This window comes from Suncus etruscus, chromosome 4, assembly GCF_024139225.1.
Source record: "Suncus etruscus isolate mSunEtr1 chromosome 4, mSunEtr1.pri.cur, whole genome shotgun sequence".
Classification (NCBI taxonomy): domain Eukaryota; kingdom Metazoa; phylum Chordata; class Mammalia; order Eulipotyphla; family Soricidae; genus Suncus; species Suncus etruscus.
This window is the reverse complement of record NC_064851.1, coordinates 112,348,785-112,354,784: the sequence shown is the minus strand read 5'-3', so window position 1 is coordinate 112,354,784 and position 6,000 is coordinate 112,348,785.

The following is a 6,000-nucleotide window of genomic DNA, read 5'->3' as shown; positions in this document are numbered from 1 at the left end:
GTCATGCCTGGTATAAAAGAAAAACCTTGGACCTTTTGGGAGCTCAGGATAGTGATCAGAGCAGAGCCTGGCATCTTGTGGGGGAGAAGGAGCAGAGGTAAAGCGTGGGAGACCCCCGACCTGCGGGGGTGTGGAAATGAAGGTTGCTAGTTATTAGTGGGTTCACCCGAGCAGAACCGACCTGTAAAGAAGAACTAGAGAAATTAGTAAGAGAAGCCTTCAAGACAACGCATGCTGTTCAAAAAGGGAAGTTTATTGTTGGGGGATCAGCTTTTAAGGGCTGAAATACGTCAGAAGGTGTTACAAGTTTTCCACCAATCACAGTTACAAGCATTCATTAGCATAAACTGGGGCAGGTAATAGGGAGGGGCAAAGAGGTAGACCTGAGCACGTTTTACTAGAAGGCATAAGATTCAAACAGAGTTCTATAAATTACACTCAACAAGCATAAATAGAACCTCAGCTGTAATCTTAATAACATTTTGCTAACACAAAGGCAAGTTGCTCTATATCTTTCTTTCTGGCTGGATGTATTGGGATGCTTTGAATTACTTTATTTGTCTATTTCCTTTGTTCTCAAGGCATGGGCGCCTTTGGTCACGTGGGTGACCAGATTAGGAATTACTGAGGTGTCTTATGTTCTAGGTTTTATCAGCTAGGCTCCCCACAGTTCCCCCTTTACTGTAATAATAAAAGAAGAAGAGAAAATGGGTGGAGTCGCCTGTCTTAGGTTATTTGGTGGGCTTCCAGTTCTGGACATGGCAACAAGAGACCAAATTAAAAGTTTTTGCGCGCAAAATATTAGGAATGCCATGTTTGCACCCAGACACTGGCACCAAACTATCCCCGTCATGGGCATCTCCACAGCCAGGAGCAGAGCAAGCAGGGGCGTTTAGCCAGATACTCAAAACTCCTTAAAGCTCAGAGGTATATCCATGGCTTCAAGTCCTTCGGGGGTGCATTTAAGAGAGCCACTGATATTGGGCCTATACTGAACATTAGGGCAATCTCAGTAACCGGATTTTTAACAAACTTGTGAGGCGACAGAATGCCTTGGGGCCAAAGGAAAAAATAGCAAAAAGCCAATGAAAGAACTGAATTAGGCAGCAGCTTAGACAGCCAGGATGAGGTAGAGGACCAATTTTTATATCAGGACTCATCTTAATCCCTCTGTCTATTTCTATTCTCTAGACTTTCTTCCACAAGTCTAATGCTATCTCTAGCTAAGCCAAGTTTATTTTAAAAAGCAACATTTTATTCTAAGGATGACACAAATTTCCCCCTCCCTCAAAAAAAAAATGTCAAATTTAAACCATGGCAGTTTTTCTGCTCTAATACTGCTAGGGATTCAACAGTTAAGTAGTGTAAACTTCTTTTAAGTTTGTAAACATTTTTAACAACAGTTATAAGGCATTAACAGATTCCAGAGTATGAACCAATGAATAAATTTTTGTGCTCACACCAGTAACACCCAGGCCTCTCAATAAGGCTGGGGTGAAGGCAATGTCTATTTTTATACTGCAGCGGGAGAGAGGCACAAGGTTATATTTAAGAGGTAATAAGGCAATTTTTGATCTAACAGTCAATTTAGGCATTAAAACAACCAAAACACAGTAGTCCTAGGACTAAAGAAACAAATGTAAAACAATGGGGGAGATAAACCAGTGAAACAGGCAAAAAACGTTGAATTGGGGGCAATTATGAACTGAAAGGAGAAATCAACGACAAGAATTTGATTACAATTTTCATTAGGGGGAATCATATTGGGTACCAAGGGGCAAAGTTCAAGTCCCACCACTAGTTTTAAAGTTAAGCCATGTTGTTGAAGCTTCATACCGCATCGCAGAAGGTTGGTGTCGTTGGTGAAGTGAGGCAGTTCAAGGCAGCAATTTAGGACGGTGAGGTGGGTGAGTAGCAGGTACCGAAGGCGTCTGGGCGGAGGCGTTGATCATGACAAGGATGAGCTGAGAAGAGGAGGGGGGGTCCGGAGGACAGCATGGGCTGGAAGGGTGGGGAAGCAGGCAGAGTTCTGAAGAGCTCGGGGCGTGGGAGAGGTTGAGCTGACATTCACGGATGCCAGAAGATCGCCGGATGCCCAAGGTTCTTAGTAGGATCCAATTTTATGAGACACTGTAATCCAATTCGTGTTGGCGGTGGTTGCACAACTCCAAAATTTTCAAACAAAAAAAAATACTTGAGCGATTGCCGCACTTGGAATGAAGTGCGATCACGGTGGTGTTCGGGACAAGCATAAAGGGGACAGTGAAAAAAAAATTCTCTAAAGGTAGGCAGGTCACAGCGGGGGACGCTGGCTCTCTCGTCAAGGTGGTTATCACCAGTGTGTCCTGGGGAATGGGTGAACGGGCCAGGTCATGGCAAAAATTGATTGGGGGTGGCTCACTCTTCCTCAGCACCCATGGCGAGGGCACAAAGGGCTACTTAAGGATGGGTCAGGGGGTGGAGTGGGGTGGGATGGGAGGGGAGTTGGCTATGTCTCTGGCACCATTGTAGAACTAAAAGTCAAAAGGGGAGGGGAAGGAACCAGGGGTGTTGTCATCGTCTTGCAAGGGAGAGTCAAGAGGAGCGTGGAGAGGAAGAGTTTTTGAGGTGCTGCGGCAAGGATTGTGAGCCAGTGGTGTCCTTGGGGAAGTGTTGTCAGGAGCGGCACCTGAAAGGGAAACAGAAGAATCCTCAGGGACATTACCCCTGGGAGGGTTATGGAGTTTGACCAGCCTATCTGGAAGCCAGCGCGTTTCAGAGGTGGTTGGGTTGTGAACACAGGCATGACCTTTACCCAATATGAGAACAGGGTGTGGGCCAAGCCATTGTCCTGTACGGACATCTTTCCAAAGCACTTGCTGAAAATTCTCACGAGTGGAGGGGTGCCAGAGTCGATCAGCCGCTGAACGGCCACTGGAATCCAAGGAGAGAAAATTGAACACGAAGAGTGCATGATTCAAAAGCAGGCGGTGTTTGCCTTTGCGAGACTACAAATTCTCACTTTCTGAAGTGAGTTTAAAAGGTGTATTTTTCAAAGTTTGATTAGCTTTTTCAACAATGCCTTGGCCTTGAGGGTTTAGGGGAATTCCTGTTTTAAGGGTGATACCAAATTTTGCACAAAAATCCTTGAATTTGGAACTAATATACCCTGGACCGTTATCAGTCTTAATGACCGTAGGGACAGGAACAATAGTAAAGCAATGTAAAAGATGAGCAATGACATCCTTGGTGGCTTCTCCTGTATGGAGAGAGGCACAAATAAAACCACTATACGTATCTACTGTAACATGAATATACTTAAGATTGCCAAAGGCAGAATAATGAGTAACATCCATTTGCCAGAGTTCTCCAGGTGTAAGGCCATGAGGATTAACTCCGGTGTGAGGTTCAGGCAAGAGGGAAAGGCAAGCTTTACATGACTTAACAATTTCTCGAGCCTGTTCCCGGGTGACAGAATATTTTAACCTAAGCATTTGCGCATTAAGGTGGTGTAGCTTATGGGCTTGTTGCGCCAACTGTAAAGAGTCAGGCTGATTAAAGACAGGTAAAAGATGGGTAGCCTGGTCAACTGAGTCATTGCCCTCAGCCAAAGGGCCAGGGAGGCCAGTGTGAGCTCTAATGTGGGCAACAAAAAATGGATTGGTGCGCAGCAAAAGGAGTTCTTGAATTTTAGAAAAAAGAACAGTTGCAGGGGTGGAAGGCTTTATATAAGGAACTGTTTCCAACAGGGGAAGGGAAGCTGCAATATAGCAGCTATCAGTGTACAAGTTAAAGGGCTCTGGGACAAGCTGAAAAACCCTGAGGACAGCAGCAAGCTCTACAAGCTGGGCCGAAGTGTACTGGGTGGGACCTGGTGAATGATGCCATTGACCTTGAATGCGGCCATGCTGTTAGAACTGCCATCTGTGAAAACTAGTGAGGCATTAGAAATAGGTTGAAATTTAGTAAGTTTAGGAAAAACTACTGGGTGAAGGCGCAAAAATTGAAGCAATTTATTAGGTAGATAGTGATTATCTAGAGTTCCTGAAAAACCTGTCACAAAAATAACCCAATCTTGTTGATTTTCCATAAGCCATTGCAATTCAGATTTTGTATAGGGAATAATCGCCTTGGTGGTTTGGCGGCCAAAAAGTTTCAGAGAGGCTGTTCAGCCTTGCATCAAAAGCCGCAACACTAGGTGGGGGTAGGTGGCTAAAACTTTATCAGGGGAGGAAGGCAAATGGATCCAGTAAAGTGGGGTGAACTGCCACAAAACAGCTGTGGGTGCAATGGCAGTAGGGCAAATAATGAGGAAAAGGGGGTGAGAGGGCTCATAATAAGTAATAAACTGATTTTGAATGGCGGTGTTAACAATGGCAAGGGCTTTGGAAGCCTCAGGGGTAAGTTGGCGCGATCTGGTGGGATTAGAATCGCCCTGAAGGATGTCAAAAAGTGGCTTCAGGTCACCCGTGGAGACCTGTAGGTAAGGTCTCAGCTATGTGATGTCACCCAAGAGGCATTGGAAATCATTAAGGGTTTTTAGGTGGTGGGTGTGAAGTTGTACTTTCTGCGTGCGAACCTGATTGGGAAGTAGTTCAAATCCAAGAAAAAGTTGGGGGGGGGAGTGAATTTGGACCTTGTCCTCAGAAATTTTAAATCTGCGATGTTGCAGAGCAAAAACGAGTTCTTTTGCAGTGTGTAGGACAAGTGAATCATCAGCACAAGCTAACAGAATATCATCCATAAAATGAATGATATAAACTGAGGGGTAAAGGATTCGAAACGGGTCTATAATGGATGCTACATATTTTTGACAGAGCGTGGGGCTGTTAGTCATGCCTTGGGGGAGGACCTTCCACTGGTATCTAGGGTTGGGGCCCACGCAATTAGTTAGAGGTACCAAAAAGGCAAAACGCTTACAGTCTTCGGGGTGCAGGGGGATGGAAAAAAACAGTCTTTGAGATCCAAAACAATTTTATAGATTCCTTTGGGTACAGCTGAGGGGCAAGGAAGTCCAGGCTGAGTAGCCCCCATAGGCACCATGGTTTTATTAATTTCTCTATGATCATGTAAAAGTCTCCATTTGCCTGATTTTTTTCTAATAAGAAAGATAGGGGTGTTCCACGGGGAGGTGGAAGATTCTATGTGGCCAGAATTAAGTTGCTCCTGCACAAGTTGCTGAGCCGCAGCCAATTTTTCTTTGGTTAAGGGCCACTGCCCAACCCAGACAGGTTTATCATCAAGCCAAGTTATTTTATCTGCCGGGGGTGCAGGAGAGGCAGTGACCTCTACTGAAAATTTTGAGCAGGTGGCGAAAAACCTAATCCAGCCCTATCTAATTTTTGCGAAAGGGTAATGGGTTGAGTGATACCTTGTAAATGTTTGCCCAGGCCTTTGGAGGGTGTGTAGCCCTGTTGTAACATTTGCTGTAATGCAACAGGATTTTTACACTTTATAACATAAACACCCATTTGTTCCATAATGTCCGACCCCAAAGATTAATGGGTAAGTCGGGAATAATGTAAGGACGGACGAGACCTGTGTCACCATCCTTATCCTGCCAAACTAGTTTGTTGGCACTGACAAGAACTCTTTTGACAGAGCCAGCTATACCTGAAACATTGTCAAAGGTGGAAGCAGTGGGCCAGTCAGGAGGCCAATCTAGGGGAGAAAAGCAGGTGGTGTCCGTGCCAGTATCTAGGAGGCCTGTGAATTGTTTACCCGAGGTGGTAAGGGTTAAAGGCGGGTGAATGCGGCACATGGCGCGCACCCAAAAATGTCAGAGGAGCCGGGGGAGGTAGACCCGCGACTGTGGGAGAGGGCGGGAAACTGCACATTCATAGGGAGAGGTAAGGCCTGAGCAATGCGCTGGCCAGGAACAATTTGAACTGGGTGGTAGGGGGCGACAGCCAATAGCATAATTTCTCCAGTGTAGTCATTGTCCACCAGAGAGGGTTGTACTATGAGGCCTTTCACTGTGGCAGAGGCTCTGCCAATAATCATAAAAAAGGTGTTTGGAGG